The sequence below is a fragment of the Delphinapterus leucas genome, chromosome 17 (assembly GCF_059928025.1).
Source record: "Delphinapterus leucas isolate spDelLeu-1000000601 "Yukka" chromosome 17, BTC_Dleu_Yukka2, whole genome shotgun sequence".
Taxonomy (NCBI): domain Eukaryota; kingdom Metazoa; phylum Chordata; class Mammalia; order Artiodactyla; family Monodontidae; genus Delphinapterus; species Delphinapterus leucas.
The window spans coordinates 78,833,624-78,858,086 of NC_143145.1; the positions used below are offsets into that span (position 1 = coordinate 78,833,624).

At 40.3% G+C, this 24,463-nt stretch overlaps 1 protein-coding gene across 1 annotated transcript in view; it reads left to right on the top strand.

Annotated features, from left to right (window-relative positions):
• Window positions 1-24,463, top strand: part of CA8 (carbonic anhydrase 8 (inactive)) — a 266,760-nt gene that overhangs the window by 210,377 nt on the left and 31,920 nt on the right. Inside the window, exon 14 of the mRNA XM_089899127.1 lies at window positions 1-24,463. This exon is cut by the window's right edge and continues 26,376 nt beyond it. The gene's annotated coding sequence lies outside the window, so the exon portion shown is untranslated.

The following is a 24,463-nucleotide window of genomic DNA, read 5'->3' on the forward strand; positions in this document are numbered from 1 at the left end:
GAGGAAGACAGTGGTCCTATAGTGCCCATGGGTGAGAAACGGAAACTTTGAGCTGCAGCTTCGGTTTATCCTCAAAGCCTGCATTGTTTGTCTTCATCTAATCGAGCTTTAGTGGACATCTGTGACAGTTGCCTGTACACATGCTCTAATGAAATACTAGAAATGGCTGTAAATTCAAAAGAAACCCCATATTATGTATCCGCATCACTGCTGCTAGTATTCATATTTTTGCACATACTGTTTATTGCTTATGTGTAGAAGAAATGAAACTAGTTTTCAGAGTTATTATTAATATGAATATATATCATGTATTAATACTGAGGAAAAATACATTTCCAGCGTTCGCAGTCCTTCATTTCCTGTCTCCAACAGAAAATTCACTCATTCAGAAAATAATGTAATTCTTGATAATAAAATGAGAGTTTTGATCAAGAACAGCATATACAGCTCCAAAATGGAATGTGAAGGATTAGTAAAAAACACATCTCATGTTACTTTGCAACCCTCATACCACGGTTAATGTCAGGGTGATTTGTTATAAAACACGATTTGGGAGTTAATGTAAGAACATAATACTCACTTTATATATTACTTTCTTAGTTAAAGGATTTAATTATACGAATCTAATCATACTTATTTGACATATTAGAAGCTGAGGTTTCTAGGAATTTGAGAAAGGTATAAGAAATAAATAGGCTAAAGAGAAAGTGGATACTTTATTTTATAGCTTTATTTTCCATGATAGAAACATAAATTTAATAGTATCCTATAATAATTTAGTGTTGTACATTTTGTAAGACTTTAAAATATTTTATTTTATAGGTTTCACTTTGGCATATTGAGATCTTTGTTTTGAAGATGAATCATATCCTTATTTTAATTAATTTTAAGTGCTACTGGCAAATTTACGCGTATGCTTAGATGCAGTTAGATGTGATAGAATGAGATAATTTATGTAAAGCAGTAGAGTGCCTGGCACAAAGCAAGTACTTAATAAATGTTATTAGTTGTTGTTATAATTATTGTTGTAAAACTAATGACTTCAATAACATGTTGCACTCAATTTTGAGGGATTTTGTGATGCAGAATATCTAAGTTAGAAATAGAAAATAATACAGATGGAATAATTATGTGTTGAGAGATTTTAAATGTGTTGGGTAAAGGTTGTAATAATGAAAAGCATTAAATGCAAATAAAAAAAATCTTACTAAGTATCCCTGAAAACAGAAGCTAAGAAGGTTCACGGTGGAGCCTTGGGCAGGGAGAGAAAGGACCAGAGCTGCCCCAGAGAGAGGAAGCGGAGGCGGATGAAGGGTCAGCATCTAACAAAGCCCTGGACCACATGAGGGCAGCATCAGGCAGAGCCTCTGAGAGGTAAAGGCAGTCCCAGGATTTTCCCTTCTTTAGTTTCTTGTATACAAAAATGAAGAAATGGCAAAGCATGGCTACAAAAACTTGGCATATTTGAATATGTATCTTATAGACTAAAACTGATACCACGTACTTGCCAGACATTGGCTGCAGGTGTGGCCTCATTTGCAGTTAACATCAAAAGACAAAATCAAAACCCTCTCATGAGTGAGAGGCCAACAGGGCTGCTGGCACTCCTCTGCTAGACCCTGTGTTCAGGCCCTGGGGCTAAACAGTACATGGGCACCCAGTGTCACTGATCCTGATGTGGTTGGCACTGAGCAGCTGGGGACCGTTCTTGGACTTAACTTCTGATGCTTCCTGCAGTCTCCAGTCACTTGTCCCTGAAAAATACAAAATAAGCATAACAACAAAAACTAATTCAAATGACTCTCAGGGTAATATCTTGTTGCCCATATTTCCCCTCCAAAATATCTTTTTTAATTGAAGGAATCAAATTTATTTACTGGATATTTTCTGATTCAAAAGACTGAAATGAACTACTTGGTTCAGCTTGTGGTGTTCATTGGTGAGACTGTGTGGAAGCTTATACTCTTTAATGTGGGAAACCCCTTCATTCCACCATTAGGTACCTCAGACCCAGATTAGGAATGCTGCTTGTAGTGATGCTTTTGTGGGAATGAAGTTGAAAGAGTAATTTGTCAATAACAAAAGTGTAAATGACTGGTCAGAAATCTATCTAGTTTTGATGGTGGCATGGGAAAGAAAAGTATGGGATGGACCTGGAAATTGGGGAAGAAGCTTCCCAAAGCAGAAGTGTGTGTATGGGGTAGTTAACTAGGGATAAGGGACGGATCTTGACATTTAATTTAGGGTGGATTTTGTTTACCTGAAAAAATGGCAAACTGAGGGTTTTCTTCTCATATGGTTTACACATATATAAGCACCTCTTATTCAAGGTAATTAATGTAGCTGATGGTATGTAATGTAATATTGATCTCAGAAAGTTTGGTCAGTTAAGGTAATTTGAGTCATTTTGTTGGTCAGTCTAGCTGAAAGACTTGCTGATTTTGTTGGTTCTTGATCCTTTCAAAGAACCAACATTTGATTCTGTTGGTTTTCTCTACTGTGTTTTTATCTAATCTTTATTATTTCCTTCCTTCTACTTGCTTTGGGTTTATTTTGTGCTTTTTCCATTATCTTAAGGTGGAAGTTTAGGGTATTGGTTTGAGATCTTTTTAATAAAGGCATTTGTAGTTATAAAATTTCCTCTAAGCATTGCTTTAGCTGCATCCTATAAGTTGTGTTTGTTATATTTTTGTTTTCTTTCATCTCAAAGTATTTTCTAATTTGCCTTGTGATTTCTTCTTTGACCCAATGGCTTTTTAGGAGTGTGTTGCTTAATTTCTACATATTTATGAATCCCCAAATTTCTGTTATTGAGTTATAATTTTCATTGTAACACACTTTGTGTGATTTGAATTCCTTTAAACTGATTGAGGCATGTTTTATGGCCTAGATATGGTTTATTCTGGAGAATGTTCCATGTGTATTTAAGAAGAATGTGTATTCTGCTGTTGTTGGTGTTATGTTCTATGTCTGTTAGGTCTAGTTGATCTTCTGCATATTTCTGTCTGTCACTGAAAACAGGATATTGAATTCTCCAGCGATTATTGTTGAATTACCTATTTCTTGCTTCAGTTCTGTCAGTTTTTTTTTTCATGTACCTTGGGACTCTGTTGTTAGGTATATATACATTTATCATTTTTATATCTTTCTGATGGAGTTATCCTTTTATCATTATAAAATGTCTCTCTTTATCTCCAGCAACATTTTTGTTTTATAATAGACTTTCTAAGACATTAGTATAGGACTCCAGCTTTTTTATGGCTGCTGTTTGCATGATATGTGTTTTTCCATCATTTTACTTTCAACCTATTTGATCTTTAAATCTAAAGTGTGTCTCCTGTAGACAGCTTAAAGTTGGATCTTGTTTTTCCATCTAGCCAATCTCTGCCTTTTGGTTGGACTGTTTAACCCATTTATATTTAATGTTGTTGATATATTTAGGTTTATGTCTGCCATTCTACTTTTTGTTTTCTACCTGTCTCGTGTCTTTTTTTGTTTGTTTCTCTGTCCCTCCTTCATTGCTCTCTTTTGCATTAAGTGACTATTTCCCAGTGTACTGTTTCTTTTTTTTTTTCTTTTATTATTCTCCAGTTTACTATTTCAATTGCTTTAATGATTCTTTTTAATACTTTCTTTGGAGTTTATTTTCTTAGTGGTTGCTCTAGGGCTTACCATATATTGATACATGTTAATTTATTAGAATCTACTTCAGATTTATGTTAACGTGATTACAGTTGGTGTTCTTTGTTCTTGTCAACTGCCTCTTGCCCTAGGCAAAATCTTTGAGTCACAGCTCAGGAGCTATGGGTAGGGACAGTGGTTTGCTCTTTGTGGAGTGACACTCCTGCTTTGCAGACAGGGTCCTGGGTAGGGGCAGAAGCCTCTGGTTTTTGTGGCTTGCCTCTCCCAGACTGAAACTTCCACCCTATGAATAAGCCAGGGTGAAGGTGACCAAGGTCCCAGTATTCTCAGCCTGCTGCACCTGGTGTAGAACCTCTGCTTTGTGAGTGGGGGCTGGGTGGAAGAAGGGGGCTTATGAGCTCTTGGAATTTAGTCTCTGTGAACCTTTTATGTATCCCTTGGTTGGGATTTGAGGGAAGAGGGAGCCCCATCTTCCTGGCCTTGCCCACTTAGAATGGATAGTTAATCATGCTAAACTGGGGTGAGTGTGTTTATGGCTCAAATTCTAAATAATCTTATTGAGATTTAGGAGATTTTTCTTGAATACATTTTTTCTCCATTTGCTGTATGTCCTTGGGAAAATTTCCAGACACTTTAAATTTCTTCTTCTTTTTATTCTACCAGGTATGGTAGTTGCACTGGGAAGCAGGTCTGTGGAGCTTCTCACATGTCCATTCTGGGTGTAATGCTGTCATCTAAGATGGCACATTACTCAAAATGTCAGGCTGTCAGATTCCTTCTGGAATTTTCACTCGAGTAAGCATATTTTTCAAAATTGTGTGTCAGATATCATCATTGTGATTAAGGGTAGACTCATGCTTTTGGATAACTTAAAGTTTCTTAAAATGAAGTTGACATAACAATGGTAGTAGTTAACTTATTGAGTTAATCACTCTGAAACTTCTCCATTTTATTTTTCTATTTAATTAATTAAAAACAATTAGTATATGCTGATTAATGATTTTCAAGTCTGACCTCTACAAACTGAGACTCAAGATGGCATGTGTGTGAATAGACACCCAATAAACCTCATTTTCCTTAGAATCTATTCACTTCTATTAGAATATATTAATATAGCAAATATTGATATGATGAAAAGCAACCTATATTTTATTTAATACAGAATATTATTTGGGTCATAGTATAGAGTATTATGTAAAAGATGAGGCTTTATACACCGATGATGTAATGCAGCTCCTAAAGATAGGCTCACAGAAACCTTTGTTCGTTTTTTTCCGTGTTCCCTTCCTTTGTTTAGAGGTATTTCCTGTGCTGCTTCTGTGTGAAGCTCTTAACTGACACTCAGTCAGGTAGTGAGGTGGTGACACGTGACCCTTCAGACGAGTGTTGTTGTTTTTTTAAGAAAGATAAAAACAACATAGAAGAAAGGCTTTTATTGGAAACTTTGTGTTGTGTCAGACTTAGATTACATTTTAATAAAGTATACTGGAAGTTTTACACTTCAGATTGTACAGGAATCCCCGCTTGGAAATGACACTATTGAGTTTTGAGAAACTTTTCAATTTCTGAAACTTCAGTGAATCTGCATAAACGACTGATCTGTAACACTTCTACACCTCCACCACCCAGTGGGACACTGTAGTTTAGTGAGTCAATAAAATTTAAGAAATTTCTTAGAGCTGCTCCAGAGACCTAGATATGCTTGTTTTACTCCCTTTTGGGCCTGATTCATTTCCAGAATAACTCTACTGCACACTTCTTTTGATAAACTTTAATTGCTTTCAAATTACATTGGAATTTAGTCAACCTCAATAGGAATTTTCCTGTGAAATTATATTAGAATCTGGCCCAAAGGGATTAAAAAAAAAGAAGAAGAAGCATAATAAAGTCTATACATTGCATGAAAAACATTTTATCTTTTATAACATAAAGATGCTTCTTTATGGCATGAAAGAAATCTACAGTGTTCTTACAGCAAAAGACTGGGATGAAAATTAACTCCTTGAAATTTCAGTCATATTAAATAAATTTCCTAACAAATGCTGCTTTCAGCAAATCTCATTTGAATAAATTAACCTTAAAACAAAAAAAATCTTTATAATTAACATGATTTCTTTCCCCCTTTTTTTTCTGCTCAGAAATTATCTTCAAATGACATAGTTCCAAATATTCAAGAAATATGTTTGGGGCCCTATTAAAAAATTCAGATGCACATCTGATGGAGTCGTTTATGAGGATTTTGCCTTTGCTCTTAGGCTCAGTAGTTACAGTGGTCGAGCTCAGCCTTCATACCTAACCAGAAACTTGAAGCAGTTTAGGAAGAACTGGGACCAGCTAAGAAAAACCTACAATTCCACAGATCTTTATTTTCTAAGTCCACAGAAAAGAAATGTGAATGCAGTTCTTCTGGTGGGGAAATTGGTTTTCCCAGGAAGAGGAATTGATGCTTCTAGAGCACCAAGGAGGTGATTTTCTCATTTATGTAAGTGTGAGAAATGTCCTAAGTGGTACTCTCTTACGCGAGACAAGTACAGGTGAGCAGTTAACTCCAAGGGACTGTGCATCTCACAGAGGCCAGGGCCATTATTACTGCTAGTCCTTGCACGAAACTATGTATTTGAAAACATGTTATGGACATTGATTGCACCTATTATTTCTCAATGAAGTTCCGACCCTTGGGCTCCAGCCTTGTGTCTCTCTGTTCTCAACACCCCACCCCCTCCCCCGCAAAGACTAGAGGGTCCATTGTTGCTGACTTCTACATCTTTGGCAAGAGAACACATATTTTCACTACGATTCTTGGAGGCCTTTTCTTATTTCTGGATTACTGACAGTTGGTCTGCATTGTTTTTTATCATCTCATGCATTTGTGTTAAATATATTTGAATCATCATAATCACTGTGTTGTGGGAATTGGCTCAAAGGAGGCAGACAACATTTAAGCCAGAAGAAGCTTTTTTCTTTCTTTCTTTCTCAATCAATCACCTTTTAAAAACTGGTCAATAAGATGATGTAATTGATTTCTGGGGTTTCTTAATTCTGTCCTCTGATTTAGCTGAGGGTAAACTTCCTTTTTTTGACCAGAAAGAAAAATGTGTCAAGTATATGTGTGGTCAAACCTATGCATCTTCTGAAGAATTATTTTTATTTTGAACTATTTTAGAATATCTCCAACTTTCCCCAACAGTATTCATTTCTACCACCACCCTGGGAAGCAGGAAGATGAGTAGCAGTAGCTCCTCCAGGTGAACTGTGGCCAGAGAACAACTCAGCCAGTGGAGACAAACGGTGCTTCCCAGCAGAATGCGGTATGTGAGGAGAGAATGTACCTGGGGTGGGTGCAGACATGAAAGAAGCTGTGAAGACTTCCCAAAAGGAGCAGAGAATTTCCATGAAGCCAGACCCGCTGTAGAGCAATAGCTGTAGCTGATACAGGTCAACACCTTGGATGATTCAAAGTGGTGTTTGTAACGCTGTTCTCTGGGCAAAGTTCTGTGACCGACTGCAGGTTATGTGGTCACATCCTGTCATGTGATCAGATGGGCGGGGGTAATAGCGGTTCAAGACACAGACAGAAACCAAATTCCTTGACTTAAATGTTGGATCTGAGTCCTGCTGGAGATGTGTGACCTTGGTCCGTATACTTAACCTTACTGGCCTCAGTTTCTTTGTCTTTATTCTTACTACCTAAATCTTGGTGTACTTAATCTCACCGGGCCTCAGTTTCTTTGTCTTTATTTAAGATTTACTACTTAAATCTTGAGATGTCTGTTTATATTATTTTAGCACTCATCGGATTATCTGGATGAGGGTTTGCTATTATTCCTCTATCACTTATAGGCTCTTTGCACCACAGTGGCCAAGAGGCCCGGGCTGTTGGAGCAGGGCTGCCCAATACGGTCATCCTGCTTCTCTTTTTTCTCACTCACTTTCCCCCTTTTTCAAGGACAGTCACTCCTGTGCCCATTGGCTCCACCAAGGGCCCTCTGTACAGCCATGGGCTTCTCTCTGCAGCATATGCCTGTATTAGTATGTGCTCAGGTACCAAGAGAGAAACGTCACTTTCTGAGGCAGAATCTCCCGAGATGCTTCCCAGCCATTCTTTCTTTCCCCATACTAGGCCCCCAGAGTAGCTGTATTCCTTAGGAAGGATCAACCTCAAATAGGCGCCTGAATGTCAAAATACTTGAAGGAAATGATGAAATAATTTGTGAAGGGTGAGTGAAGCCATACGCTGAAACGAGCAGCAAATATGCGATTGCCAGGTGTAACTTTGCAGGCTCTGTCTGTTGATGCAGACGAATAATTGAAGAAGTTAACTCTGCCTGCCTCTTCAATAGTTAGGTAGAGACAGTCTCCCAAGGGTGCAACTTCCTAGGGCTTCAGAGTGGCTGAGGGACCCCCTCTGAGAGATGCGAAGGTAGGCCACTAGACACCCATTGCTTGGGGGAAGGGCACAGAGGGACATTTTGACCTCGACAAAGGTCCTCTGGAAAAGGAGAGCTCTGGGGTGGAGGTGAAGCTATTTCCATAAGGAGTTAGAGTCCTTCTGGGAGTGAGGGAGCTGAGGGTCTTAAGTGAGTTTTAAAATGAGGGAGACCCATGGGAGTTCACTGCTTGGGAAGGGCAGCAAAGCGATGCGCCACAGGGGGACGGGCAGGCTGACCTGGTGCTGTCTGACCAGTGCTGAGCCTAAGGGTTGTGGGTTCGTACTGGTTCCAGCATTGTGGAATCTTGTCAGCCTCACAGTTGACCCTCACAGCTTTGGATAACACTGCTGAACGTGAGTGCCCCTCGGGGCCATGGGAGCAATAACGCCGGAACCACTGGACTGGCTTCCTTTGAAAGACAACACTGGTTGCTTGGACAGCTCCAGAGAGAGAGGACCCCCCAGGACGGGGCTTAGACTTCCTACTGATAAGGACGTGTGGAGAAACAAGCCCCATTGAAAAAAATAAGAGCTGTATGGCCATTTCTGATACCCAAGCTGGTAAGGGAAGTCATATCCATTATTTATGCACCACACACTATAAAGAACATCTGGTGGATTTGATACAAATCTGTAGCTCCTCCTAACTAAGAAGCGTTATCAGCCCTTAAGCAAAGGGGAGCGAGTGTGCTTCTCTCTGGATCTTTTCCTCGTGTTGAGATTGTTCTCTTCCAAGCCAAATACCTTCTTCCTCATTATTATTATTTTTCCTCAGCACTGATAATTCTTAGTTTTTTGCTTATGTACTTGCTCCAAGTGCACTCTTGAAGTCCTGAGTTTTCTTCGGTAGATTCCTTCAGAAGCTTTCCTTTCCTCTGTGATGTTCTGTGAGGTGATGGCTCACCTGAGGCCACAACTCGGCCTTTGTCCCATCAGGTGAGTCCGTGTCCTCTAGAGCAGCTTCCTTCTCTCTGGTGATAACAGCGTCCTCCACTGTGTAATGGTAGATGTCACGCTTGAAACTGAGCAGGACCCTGGGGGGGCCTTCCCATGTACAGAAGCCCCTCTGTGACCCCTGTTTCTTGTTTGTAGGAAAAAAAGCTTTAGTCTCCTAGGCCTTCCGAGTTCCAAAGAGCAGGCTCAAGCAGTTACTAATTAGGAAAGTGAGGGGATGCAGAAACAAAGGAAAAGCAGTTAAGCAAGAAAAGTAATAATAGCTTAGATTACAGTTCAGTGATAAAACAGAGACCTAGTTCCTCCTCAAGGGGCATACATGATAATCTGATGCATATCTTTGAGCTGTCCTGCAGAAACTAAGATTCTCCCCCCCACCCCACCCCCTTGGAGGGCCGTGACTACATGCTGGCCACAAGCACTTAGACCCCAGACTAGTTGGAACCAGAAGGTAAAGGATTACGTTTCCTGAAACATCACCCTGTTACCTCACCACCAACCAATCAGAAGAAAGTCCATGAGCTGCAACCCTCATCCCAAATGTTGCGTTTAAAAACCTTTCCCCGAAAGACATCAGGGAGTTCTGAGCTGCCTGTTCTCCTTGCTTGGGGCCCTGCAATAAATGCTGTAGTTTCCTACACTGCGACCTTGTGTCAGTGGATTGGCGTTGCTGTGCGGTGGGTGAGCAGACCCAAGCTCAGTTTGCTAACACACTTATCCCCAATCTGGTTGGAAAAAGTCACTTTCTGCTTGGAATCTGAGTGGAATAATCTTCCACATTCCCTCATAACACACCAGACTTCTTATGCACTAATGTGAAATCTGAGTTTCATGGGGCGTTATTTTTTAATCAGTTAACTCCCAGTTTTGTGTGTGCTAGATTATGATTAGTTTAAGAATTCCCAGTTTTTCTTATCTTGAGTAGAAAGGGAATATTTAGTTTCCAAGAGCCACTTAGATAAGAAAAAGTTGAAAACACCGTGAAGGTAAGTAGAATTGCTGGAGACTGGAGGACTTCCTGTGTTCACTACCGACACTCATTGCTTCTGCTTCCTATGGAGAGTCGGCATTTGGACCTTGCCTGTGGTCTGTTTATTGCGCACATTAAAGAGGCGTCTCTGAGGGCCAGATGGGTGAGTGAAAGTAAGCTCCTCAATTCCCCATCTCCACTGATAAATCCGACTTTGTCATAATGACAGAGCACCCAAAGCAAACAAATGCAATGCGTGGACACTTCGCTTCATCCTGGTTGTGTGCAAAGACCTCTTAAACCCGCACAGAGGTCGATTTTCAATTGCCCCTAAGCCACCAACCAAACGGATGACACTAGCAGAACTTTCCAAAGTTTCTGCCTGAAAACACTCTAGCAAGAGAAACTGAAGCAGATGAAATAGATGGTCATTTGATTCATATGAGTCATAAGCTGCGGAATTTGATCTAGTTCTAGAACATCAAAATCGTAATAGTTTTGTCTTCACTGGCTTTTAGTCGAGACTCTAAAACAGTCAGCAATTACTGAATTATTGAATCGCAAAGGTAGGCAATGGGCAGGGCTTTTCTCAGCAGCACACTGACTACGGAAATTAAGTGACCAGGAGGCTTGAGGACCCCTGGGACTAAAACCCTCATTCCTTACACATTGGACAAGTCCCTTCTTAGACGGGATGTCGGTTTGCGGGAGGTGATCCGTGTATAAGTGTGAGTTAATAGTAGTCCCTTTAATTCTATTCCCCACATTCCTCATTAATCTCACCCTATTGGATCACTGCTTTATTTTGTTCCTTTATAAATTTATATCACAAAACCTCGATTTATGGTATCACCATTGATAAGTTTTTTCAATATACACAGTCCATTTATTTTCACGCCCACTTAGGACCAGTGAAATTTATGTAGCAACATATTATTAATTGCCTTCCAACTTCCGTCCATCAGAAATATTTAACAAATGTCCCCACCCATTACTATAAAACTATTCCTGAAGCAAAGTGCTTTCAGAGATGCATCTAATTGACGCATTGTCTTTTTTTGGAGATGTACAAACTTCTAGAAAGCAGTCCACTGACAGGTCTCTAAGTGATGGGGGGAGTGTTGTTACTCACTGAGATGCCTCCTGGGATGATGGCCTGGCTCACTTTGAAGCAGAAAATAGAATAAAATGAGGTTTATGTGCTATTGGGGTCAGAAAAGCCCATTACGATGATTTTGCTTAATGCTTGTCATCTAGTCTGTAGTTGTCTGTAATACAATGCCTGTCCTGATGCAGGTGTTTTGTTTTGGGGAGTGGGTATCCACATCCACAAATGCAGGGGCTGCTGGACAGTAGGAAGGGTACAGCCAGAGGATGGCTGTGGATGGTGCGGGAAACTGGGCAAAGTCAAGGGCAGTAATTAAGCTCCTCCCTCTGACCTGCTTCTTTTCTTCCTCTTCTATTGCTGTAAATTAAACATGGTTGCTAACGTCTGACATTTCTCCCTTGACAGCGAGGGGGACACGATACAAGTCTGTCGTTTGTTTATTCAGCAGGTGCTTATTGATTTCTTCCTGTGTGTCAGTTACTGTGCTGGTGCAAAGAAAACTCAGTCCTTGCCCAGAACACACCTAATTATAATTCAGAGCATCTTCTAAAAGCCATGTGTGTCAGTTACTGTGCTGGTGCAAAGAAAACTCAGTCCTTGCCCAGAACACACCTAATTATAATTCAGAGCATCTTCTAAAAGCCATGTGTGTCAGTTACTGTGCTGGTGCAAAGAAAACTCAGTCCTTGCCCAGAACACACCTAATTATAATTCGGAGCATCTTCTAAAAGCCATGTGAGTGGCATAAATTACATGTTCAAAAAAGAAAAAAAGAATATCCTGAGGTGAACAGGGCGTATTCATGGAGAAGGTGTCATAGGACTTAAAAGTTGGAGAAGCAGGTGAGAAGAAGGGGTCCACGTATGCAGACTAGCAGGAGAAAGGGTGTGAGGAGAGTGAAGGAGGAGGCCTTAGACAGAGTTGGTGCATGAAGCATTTTAGCTGAATTAAAATATATACAAGAGAGTGGAGAGATGTTATGATAAAAGGCAGGATGAAGGAACCAGACTGAGGACTTTGAGAGCTAGATGATGAAATCAAACCTTTATTTATAGGATATAACGGGTCCATCGTGCAAGTTAATTATGGAGCACTTGCGTAGCAGGCACTGGAATAGATCCCGGGAAGGTTGGAGGGTCAGTGATGCATAGCCACATCCCTCAACTAGAGGCAGCAACGAGGCCCAGAAGAGTTCTGAACACGAGATTGATGTCTTCTGGAGATGAGCTCCACGTGAGGTAAAATGGGGGGTTGGCAAGCCTGTCACCCAGAGGTGTAGGCAGGTGGGGGGGAGATCGGGGCCAAGAAGCAACATGGAGAAGCAGATGAGGCAGGACAGGTACCTGCTCTACCTGCTGGCGTGAGAGCTGCTGTCTGAGGCTGCATCCTTTCCCACATCACAAGCTCTTCTCCTCTTCATCCAACGAATAGACGAGTCCAGATGTGAGTGAGCTGCAGCCCCTCAGTTTACTATTTGGGGAGAGTCATTTGCAAGTTTTTTACATGACTCCCTAGCTCCAAGAAGTATAAACTAGCTCTCTCTCTCTTTTTAAATGTCTTGCTTGTAAATTGTCCCTAAAAAAACTACTGTGCTCATGTCTGATCCTTGCAGGTAGCATTGAAGCACCTTGAAGGTAAGGACTTTGACAGGTTCCCACAGCTTATCTTTCTCCCCTACACCCTTGTCGCCTGACAGATTTCCCAGTGAGACAAAAGATTCTGAACTTATTACCAGACACAAACAAACATCAGTAACAACTACATACAAATTTTCTTATCTTTTCGAAGATGTAAAATATACCTCTGTGTGTGTGTGTGTGTGTGTGTGTGTATTTTCCACCATCTTTTCTCAGCTGTCATTGCTAAATCCATGATTTCATGGTAAAAATAGCTGTAACCTGGAAAACAACTAGAACCTTCTTGGTTTTTAATATTCTCCTAGAGGCAGAGCATCTTTTTCTTTCCAACTTGCTGACAACACAGTTGTTGGGGGTCAGACACTCAGGATGGGTGATTCTTGATAAAAAATAATGGACACGTGGTTGTCCTAGCAGCTTCTGACCTTGTTTCTATTTTCTGTGTGTTCTCTAAGAGGATGCCTGGGTCAGCTCTGACACACCCAGGGCTTTCAGCTCTTTCTCAGCATCCTGGACCCCTGCCAGTCTCCATTTTCTCCAGGTCCATGAGGCATAAGACAGATCTACAAGGACTTTGGAGCTGGGCATCTACAAGGCAAAGTTGAGGAGCCGGATGGTCCTCTGCCAGTGCATAGAGAGTTGGGGGTACCAGCTGGTTGATTGGGCAGGTCCCCAGGCTGAGCAGGATTCCAGCTCAGTAGATTCAGAGCAGCTCTGGGAGAACTGGTAAACCCACCCAGGGCTCTGGCCCGGTCCATTCTTCACCTTGTCAATGTCACCATCTTCTAACCTCTTTTTTGTTTGTCTTCAAATAGCCCTCCTTTTGAATATCGGTATCCCTTTAGAAGCTGATTTATTCTATCTGCTTTATGCCACACGAGTGCTTTTTCATTTGGTGTAAGCTGGTACTCTTCCTCCTTTCGATGGGGATTTGTCTTCAAAATTAATTTCAGTCATTTCTTCTTCTCTTCGTATCTCTATCAACTCACAAACATTTCTTGGAAAGACCAGTTTATATGATTTATTGGATCTTTAGAAAACCATTACTATCTCTTTTATTCCATAATTATTTTACTTAAAGGTTTATAAAGTTATACTTTTTTCTTATTATTTCCTCTCTCTATATATATTTATTTATTTTTTATTGGAGTATAGTTGCTTTATTCTGACATGAACGTAACAAAAAAAGTGTCTTTCTGTTTACGTAGTAAGTACAGGATAAAAAATACCAGGATTTGTTTGTTGTGTCCACATATTTCAGTGGGTTTTCTTCAGCCTTCGCAACTACAAAAGCAATACAGTTACTTTACTTGAAACCTACCAGAGAAGAGGAGAGCTGTCAGCTCTAAGTAGTTTTTCAATTAATTTAGTCTTTCTTTCTCCACTGGTAACAAGTGCGTTGCCCGGGCCCGGAAGCCTTCTCCCATAGTGCTGGAGTGATGAAGCATGGCTGGCACATGGCATTGCTTGCAATGACATCTTTTTCTGCACAAGCGTTCTGAAATCACTGTGGATGGATAGATAACCTGTCTTAAAAGGACAGCCTACTGTGATTCGTAATCCTGGTACTGCAACAGTAGGCATAGCTGCCTAAGACAAAAAGGCTTTTTCCAGCTTTGTGTGAATCATCGCTCAAGCATTTAAAACACGGAGTCTGTTCTTCCAGTGCAAAGCACTCTCGTTAATATTAATGAAAGTCACACATTTTCTCTCAAAGACAGAAAGGATGCCTCAGTCTTTCCCCAGGAATCCTAGATTGTAAAAGAAGAGTATCCGTAACTGCTTTTTTTTTTTTTTGTCGTGGAGTAGAATGGAATAATAGAGCTTAGGCAGAAGCTGGCAACATTTAAAATCAAGCTCTCCGTTTGTTGACACTAGAAAAATACCTCAGTGTTGGAGCATAAATGCAAATGTCTCCCTCTGTGTTTGATACTTCTCAGGTTTCTCACTCTCTTTTTCACTTTGAAGGGAAAAGAAAAATCATTTTGGTTTTTAAAAGATCAAACAGATTTTTAAAAACATTTAACAGACACCAGCTACTCATTTCCCCATTAATGCAAATCAAGCCTTCTTATTGATAGAATCTGAGAAAAAGAGATAAAACACAATAGATGAAAGACACTGATAAAAATAGTGGCAGCATAAGGGTCCTGTTTTTCAGCTCTTAAGGGAGCATATACTATCATTCTTCTTAAGCTAAACTACCTCTGATATTGGAGGGCTGAAGGCACTGAATATGCCTCATTTTCAAAGTATTAGCAAGATCAATTAGCAAATCCTCACAACCAAGAGGAGTAAAAAGCATTCAGCAATAGAGCAGTATCGTGTAGCACTGTTCTAGGAATTACCATTTTATGTTTCAGTTTTCTGTGTCAATCCACATGGCGAATCCTATCCACTTTGAGAATTTAGGAGTAGTTCAGTATTTTGCTCAAAAAATAAGAGGCTGCCCATTTAGTGGAAAGGGCATGGGTTTGGCGCTTAGAACACAGACTCACGTTTACTTAGTAAATACGTACGTGCTGTGCACTCCATTGCTTGTCCTTGTAGGGCTATGGAATTCTGTGTACGGGACTTAGTTTTTCTGAGCTTGTAGAAATCTGTCGCATCTTGTCTGCTCAGCAGTTTTCTTTCAGGAACTACTTTTCTACCTGACGAGGTTGCCAAGATCTTACCTCCTCTGTAAAGTGACTCAGATGGGACAGTCTGAAACACTCAACCCTAATGGCCACCGTGATTAACTTGGGGTGGACCCATGGCCCGAACTGAGCCAATCTGAGAATTTTCCTAGAGCTTCCTGGACAGGGGAGTGAGTGAGCTGCTCTCCAGGATCACAAGTTATAAGGATGGTGTTAACTTTGTTTCCAGATAAGTGCTTATCTGTGAATGGATTTTAACCCACAGAGGAGGAGGCCTACGGAGCTGTAAAGAGTCCGCACAGGAGAGCTCTGATAATGTGTTTTGAGCCACTGCATCTAAACTCACCTGGATCCAGTTCTGGACATTTCAGTTGCATGGAATTAAAGGGGTTCCAAATGAGCCTCCCCACGGTGTGCCACTCTGACATGTGGATTATTCTGAGCTGAAGACAATCAAGGCCCAAAAGACTCAGAAAGAGCTTTTAACTCCCCCTTAACTGCCTAAAAGAATTTAGATAGAGGGCCTGGTCTAAGAGAATTATCACCAGAGATAACTACAAAGAGTGTGGGCGAGGTGTGGTGAGCTGGGAGGGGCCGGCAGGCCTGCGTCCCATTGCGTGTATATGGCATGTGCGTCCCATTGCGTGTATGTGGCATGTGCGTCCCATTGCGTGTATGTGGCATGTGCGTCCCATTGCGTGTATGTGGCATGTGTGTCCCATTCTGTGTCTCTGTGTCCCATTGTCTCTGCCTGGCTCGGCAGACATTTGTTTACCAAACATGTGCTCTTTCCACTGTCCTGTGAATTGTCTCCCTCCCCTTTGAAGTTCCAGACCCCCATCCCCTCCTCCTTAGCTCAGGATGGCAGATAAGCCTCAATAGCCTGACTGCCTTTGACCCTTTCGTGTCTATGTGAGCCTCCCATACATAGGAAATTACATTTAGTTTTCTCCTGTTAATCTGTTTCAGTTCAATTTAATTATTAGATCAGCCAAAAGAACCTGGAAGGGTAGAGGAAAATTTTTCAATATTTTTTTTCCTTTTACCTTTTTTTGTTGCATTTTGTTTAGACCAGTTCGAGTCCTGACACGTCCTGATTTTAGTTCTTCATTGGTAAAACTGGAATAATAATGCTTTTTCCTAAAAGGTTTGTTGTGATGTCTGAATGAGATAATGTGAGTGAAAGGGAAACACACAGATTACCTGCAGGATGCACTCACCACGGGGAAGGACTTGGAAGGTTAGGACCCCAGTAACCTTTTTTTAAAAAAATATTTTTTGGTGGAAATATAGTTGATTTACAATGTTGTGTTAGTTTCAGGTGTACAGCAAAGTGATTCAGCTATACATATATATATATCTCCATTCTTTTTCAGATTCTTTTCCCATATAGATTATTATAGAATATTGAGCAGAGTTCTCTGTGCTATACAGCTTGTTGATTATCTATTTTATATATAGTAGTGTGCATATATTAATCCCGATCTCCTAGTTTATCCCTTCCCCCTGCCCCGGCTATTCCCTTTGGTAACCGTAAGTTTGTTTTCTATGTCTGTGAGTCTATTCTATTTTGCAAATAAGTTCATTCATATCATTTTTTTAGATTCCACAAATAAGTGATTCTTTGTCTTCTGCCCTACGGTATCATTATTCCAAGCAAATTATGTTTTGACTAACGGGAAAGGAATAAAACCTCCACAACCGCTAGTATCCATTCGTTCAGCAAATATCTGTGAGTGCCTCTGTGTGTCAGGCACTGTTCTGGGTGCTGGAGTTAAAGCGGTAGGGATGAGGTGAATCAGCTTCTGCTCCTGCGATGCCTCATTTCAATATAGATGCAGGACTGTGCACAGAAATGTACTCCAAATGGGATTCGGGTCAGCACTTGGGTGCTGGAAATATGACTAAGAATTCCAGTTCTATCGCTCAGCTCTCATGTTGCTAACCTCCTCTTGGGGCATGAGGAGGTTAAGCCCCAGGTTATTTGATTCCTTTCCTTTCTTCAGTTACTTACATGTATTTCTGATCCAGATCTGCCCTAATTTTCTTTTCATGAAAATTGGCAAAATGGGAAGACAGAATTGCAGATGGTCTCAGGGTCCATGAACGAGGCACCAGTGATGCAGAGGCAGTAAGACAGCTCTGAAGTTTGCTCATTTGGCGGTGCTCACCCCACTGCCTTATCACAAGTACTAGGAGTATTTGCTCAGCTTCCATACAATGAGGAGGGATCTTGCTTAGAATAATTAAAAATAACGCTTGACCCGTATAAGGCATCAACTGTTTTAAATGCATTTAAAGTTTAAATTTTCACATTGGGGCTTGTGTTGAGCTAGGCTTTCACTGTGTTTTAGTCATTCTAGCCTTGTGAACAAATTGCAGTGTGCAAAAAGCAATGTGGGGTGTCCAGCGAAAGGAGTGCAAGCTTTGGAATCAAATGGATTAATGTGAGCCCTGGCTCTGCCACTTAGCATTTGCACTTACCTATTTTCCAAGTATGTAAAGATAATCTTGAATTAGTTACTAAATAAACCTTATTTAGAAATGTTACCTAATTCAAAATGACTTTTTGCAATTATTTGTTTTTTCAATCAGTGGATTATAACTGCATAAATAATATCAGATATGACATATTGGATTATTTTTAACTTCAAAAGGAGATCTCTCAAAAGTTATCAATATTTAAAAAATATTTGTCCCTGTTTGTTTTGTTGTATTTTGACCTCCATCCAGTTCCATCCTTCATCCCCCTTCTTCCCCGCCCTTTTTTCTCTCCAGCTAAGGTTCTCTAATCTCTGTGTTCAAACCCACCGTGGGTTAACACTTTAAAACTAGCCCCCTCTCCCCACAGTTGCCTGTTGCTTTTTCTCTTGGAGTTGCTTTCAAAGAGCCTTGCCGAAGTATACAAATTGTACAAGCGTTTTTCATCCCATGCTACCAAAATACATTTTTTAATGGCTTCTTATCCTGTCAACCAAGGCTCTCCTTAGGGGTTCACAGTGCATGTCTCAGTATACCAGTTTTGTTATGTATACATCTAGGTGTACACCAGCTTCACCTCCATGGATTCCAGGGCACACAACACACTGAAGTCCCTCTGGCCACAGCTTGAGAAAGAGATCACATAAAGTCACACTTCCTCAGCTCTCATCCACTCATGACCGCAGTATCTTCTCTCCATCACCAAGCTAAACTACCGAAATCATTGCTAAATTCTCAGACTTTGAGTATCTTTTTACTTTTCTTCAATTTTTAACAATAAATTTGTAAGTTTAAAATTTAGAGAAAGTTAAAATAATGGTAATAAAATTGAGTGTATTTTCTCACCACCAAGAATTAACTATAAAGAAAATTTGTCATATTAGCTCAGCCTGTTTGTCAAAAATGCAAAACATAACACGAAGCAGAAACCCCCTTTAAGCACCATCACTTTTCCTACCCCGCTACCCATTTTTCAGAGGCAATCAGTATAATTAATTAGTGAGTAGCTTCCCAGTTCATCTAAATGCATATATATTGACTACATAGTATTGCTTTTGCATGTTTTTATTCATTCATTTATTATTATATAAATATCTTTTTTATCTTGCTTTTTCTCACCCAACGTTTTGTTTTTACCGTCTCTCAATGTAGAGTATCTTACTTTATGGCTTTATTTTGTTTATTTGTTCCCGATTCGGTGGTCATTGCTACCATCCAAAGATGTCATCAATGCCCATCTTTGTATCAGTGGGGGAACTGTCCTAACATATAACATTTAAACATTTGGTACTGTAGGAAGACTATGATACTGTGTTAAGACCTTAGAATTCTTCTGATGGTAGAGTCGTGATGCTAAAATTCTCTTCAAGTTTTCAGCATCTGTAGTAGTGTTTTGTTTTGCCAAGTGTTCAAAATTCCTTTCTCCATCTTTCCCCTTGATTACCCCCACCCTTCCACATGTCCCCTGCCTCTCCTCGTAGATGTACTCATAAGCCAGCCTCCCATCCTATTAATGTTTTACCCAGTGTAGTTGCTCAGAGGATGTACATATGTATTGCTTTTCTGTGACACTCGCTTCAGAAATAGCACAAATAAATCTGTTGGAAGAAAATCACAGAGAAAGACCTATTCTTTATAATGCCAGCTATCAGGCTGATATGAATGACTCAGATTCAGGAAGTGACGAGTAATGTGTTGTCATATTTGAAACAGAAATTGCTAATCTTGAACCCTTGACCAGCCAGATCATCGCAGATAAGATTTTCTTGGTACTCCCTACGTGAGGGCAACAGGCAGCCTACCCAATACAATGCATATCCATTCCTTTATATGCCAGCTCTCATTACAGAATATTTTATAATGGGAGCCAGGTCTTTAAGCAAATATTTGAAGGAGCAAAAGGGGATAATAGTGTCAAGTGACAGGGTAGGGAGGAGGAAGAAATCCTTAGGTGCCAACAGTTTTTGTCCTAGAATTTGATTGGATTAAAAACTCTCAGATGGAGTCCGCCTGCCGATGCAGGGGACACGGGTTCGTGCCCCGGTCTGGGAGGATACCACATGCCGCGGAGCAGCTGGGCCCGTAAGCCATGGCCGCTGAGCCTGCGCGTCCGGAGCCTGTGCTCCACAACGGGAGAGGCTACAACAGTGAGAGGCCTGCGTACAAAAAAAAAACCAAAACTCTCAGATGCAAATAGACAAGATATTGTAGTTTTTACATATGAAGAATATTTAAATTTCACTGCTCTGTTTATATGTGCTTTGTGAAGAGGAAACAGGCTTGGGTGAAGTCCACATAGATCTTACCAGTGGCAAGATGGTATTTGAATGCATGGCAGCTGAGTTCAGTGCTTCCCCGTTGTCTGATTGTGGGTATCATAGCTCAGACAATGAAGCAGTGGTCCCAGAAAATTAATGCTTCACTTCTGGGTAAGCGCTCAATGTCATTGCAAACGTTGCAGTGAACAGGGGTACTCAGTGTAGACAGTGTAATGGTTTGGAAGGAGTTTGAACTTGCAGTCAGAATCACAGTGGCCTCTCATTAGCTTTGTGACTGTGGGAAGTGTCCCTCTATCCGTGTCAGTGAAGGGAGCTAGTATATTATGCATGTATGAAATCCTCAGATCTCACCATTGTCAAATATCAGTTTCCTTTCTTCTGGCTTTTTTCCCTTCGGACCTCCAACAGGTAGCAAATGTGCTCACGGGAGTTTCAGACGTAAAAATTAGTGCTACTTAGAAAAACAGTGGTTGGGTGAATGAATGAAAAGCCTTATAGGATAGTTCAAAAGAAATTCAGATGTCATCATTACAAAGTATACATTCATACAAATAACAGGGTACTTCTAATGTCTCTTTTAGAGATGCTTTGCTAGATGGAAAATTAATTTGTGATTATTATGATAATCCTGGAAATAAATACCTGTTGGTGTATACTGTTTAACTAGGTTTAGATGTAGGCTGCATTAGCACTATTCATTACTAAGAAAGTATAAAATACTAGCTACTGCAGGACTTCCATTTCTGCCCGGGAAGAATTAAGTACTTTGGAACCTGCTCTTCTCCCATAAAACCTAGAAAACTGGATTGTGATCCCAAGACAAGGAAAACAATGGACTGAGCCCTACAGTTGGCCAGTTTACTGCTTAGAGGCAGTTTCCACACTATGGCATAGGACAGAAGACACACATGGAGCAGGCAGCTTGCTGACTTGAGGAGACAGAAATTCTAGTCTGGGGAGGCTGAAGCGGTCACATTTCATGGGCAGAGCACCAGGGAGAGAGAGAGAGCTCTGGAGACCTGCAGAGATTTCCTTCTGAGTCTTTGGCTAAATGCTGATCTGCACGTACAGTGCGTGAATCTTCATAAGCCAAGAAAAGAGCCACCAGAAAGCAGTATGTACACCAAGGGATTTCCAGAGCTCACACAGGACTAAGAGTTTACATTCTCCCCAGTCTGCATGAAGGAATCTGGTACGACGTGGCGTATGGGCAAAATTCTCCAAGGAGTCACACCATCGTCTTGGGGCTAAATTAGCCCTGGAGTCATCTGCTCTGGGATTACCCTGATAAAGCTTAGCAGCAAGCCTTGAAGGGGTCAAAATGATATGCAAGTAAAAGTGCCAGAGAAACCAAATACTCATGAAAAAAAGCAACAAAATCCAACACTCAATGACATAAAACTCACAGTCATCAGTAAATGATAAAGAAATCACTCTGCTTGCAAATAAGCAGGTAATGACGACAAATACCCAAGGGAAAATCAACAGTATGAAAACCAAAAATGATAGAGCTAAAGAAATTAGGAGACAAGAATCTTAAGACAACATTTATAAATCTTAAATTTGCTCAAGGATGTAAAGAAAACATGAAAAAGATCAGGAAAGAAATGGTAGACATGATAAAGAACCAAAAGAAAATTTGAGGGGTGAAAAATACAATATATATACACACAGAAATAGACTGAATGAGATGAACATCAGATTAGACATGGCAGAAGATCAGTGAACTTGACAAAGCAACAGAAACGATCTAAAACAAAGTGAGAGAGAGAAAAAGACTGAAAAAAATGAACACAATCTCTGTGACCTATGCTACAATATCAAGCAGTCTAATGTATTTAATTAGACTCTCAGATAAGAGGAGAAAGAATGGGTGGTACAGAAAGAATATTTTAGGATCTAAGAAAATCCACAACCCCTGAAAACAAAAACAAACAAACAAACACCCAAAACAAAACCACAGTGTGTCAAGTTCCAATTAGAAGAGAAAAATGACACAGTCATTTGGACAGGGAAAGTTTAATATGAAGGTTTATTAACTGTAGCAGGGGGTTGGAATAATAAGAGGCTGGCTAGTAAGAAGTAAAGAGAACTCTAAAGAACACAGGAGTGGCAGCTATAATGCACAGTCAGTACCCCTAGGGCTGAGGAAGAGCCCTCAAGGATGACACCCTCCAGGGCTGAGATCCAGAGCCCATTGACGAGGGCACACTGATGGCAGAGAAGTCACCATGGTGTCATGCCTGGACCTTGCTGTAAATATACCCTCTGGTACTTGCTAAAATTCCACACCCTAGCGTGCTGGGGAAAGCTGTTTTGGGGGAGGTGTTTCACTGAAGATACTGCTACGCAACTACCTGAGGGGGTCCTAAGGGGAGTTGCTAGCCATGACGTGCTCCTGGCCACATGTGCTGCAGGATACTGCCAAACCAGAGCTAGGCACAGTCTCAGCTGCTCTAGGTTCTTTGGGTGGAACAACCCAAACATTCTTTCTTGAATGATCTGAGTCCTCAATCATTCTGCTTGTTGTAGTTTTTAAATTACTTCTACTATTGGGCATGGAAGTGGCAAGAAGCATCCCTGAGGGTGCCCTGGGCTCTGTATGCAGTCCTCCTTGTCTCTTCTGTACAGTAGCAATCCAATTTCCCTTTGGTGATTGGGAACAGTTACTCCAGTCAGGAGACTAAGACCTTTCTAAGCTATTGGTTCAATGGTGTAAGGAGCCCCAAATGGCAGGTAGACGTTTTAGTGACACCACTGTTGTGTCCCTGATGGGATCATCTTCCCCTTGAGAATCGTTGCCAGAATTCTATACCCAGCAAAATATTTTTCAAAAATGGAGGCAAAATAAAGACGTTTTCAGACCAACAAAAGCTGAGAGTAATTCTTTGTTTCTTTGTATGTGTCATTTAAAGACACCCACGCTTTATTCACTGGTTTCTTTTAAAATTGTATATTGTTTTAGATTTTTTGCAGTTTCACTATGACAAGTACCTGTGTGTTTTTCTTCTTCATTTGCCTCTTTGTATTCGTCAGGTTTCACAAATATGTGGATTGTTTCATTTCTGGAAATTTATCATTTCTTCATCATTTCTGGAGAATATTTAGTCACTCTTCAAATATTGCTTCTACTTCATTCTTTTTGTTTCTTCTGTCTGGGTCTCCAATTAGGACTGTGGTAGACCTTCTTCTTACTGTATCTGCTATATCTTCTACACTTAAAAAAATGTTTTAAATCTTTTTGTTACTTCAGGTTTCATTCAGCTAATTTCTTCTAACCTATCTTCTGTTTCATTAACTCTTCAGCTGGGTAATCTGATAAACTCTTCCATTCAGTTACTGTATTTTTTAGTTTTGAACTTTGTACTTGGTTTTTCTCCAAATCATCTATGTCACTGTGTAATAGTTTCCATTTTACTGCTGATAATTTTAAGCTTGGCTTATAACAATATAGTTGTTTTGTAGTCTGTTGTCTGGTAATTCCACTCTCTAGAGTTCCTGCGGGTCTATTTCAGTTTTCTGTTATTTCTGCTGATTCTTATTCCTAGGGTCTTATTTTTTCTAGATGTTTAGTCATCTCTGACCTTTTTGGACACCTGAAATTTTAAGAATAATCTGAGGTCCCAGATGATATAAACTTCTTTTGAATATCTTTAGGGTATCTATAAATTGTAAAATTTTGTGGTATCTATCTACAAAATTTGTGAGCTTCAAATGAATGAGATTCCATTGTGTTGTTAAAAATGTATGTGTATCTCTACCGTAATCTATCTATTCATGTCATTAAATGCTTTAATTTGAGGAATCTAACTTGATCTAATAGCTAACTCTGGACCAGGCATTTGTATTCCTGATTTTTGCTTATTTCATTAGAACTGATTTGATTGATGTCCTTGTTTCTCTTTTAAACTTTTTGTTGTATACTGTGAACATTAAAAAAATTATTCCAGATATAACAGTCTGAGTCACATGACTTTTAGACTTTTAATTGATTAATAAATGTATTTATATTGTCTAAATTTAAAAATCATGTTTTTGGGCTTCCCTGGTGGCGCAGTGGTTGAGAGTCCACCTGCCGAAGCAGGGGACATGGGTTCGTGCCCCGGTTCGGGAAGATCCCACATGCCGCGGAGCGGCAGGGCCCATGAGCCATGGCCGCTGAGCCTGCACGTCCAGAGCCTGTGCTCCGCAACGGGAGAGGCCACAACAGTGAGAGGCCCGCGTACGGCAAAAAAAAAAAAAAAAAAAAATGTTTTTTTAAAAATAAATTTGTATACATGATATCTTTTTGTTCCTACTACCTTAAAATATGAGATACAAATAA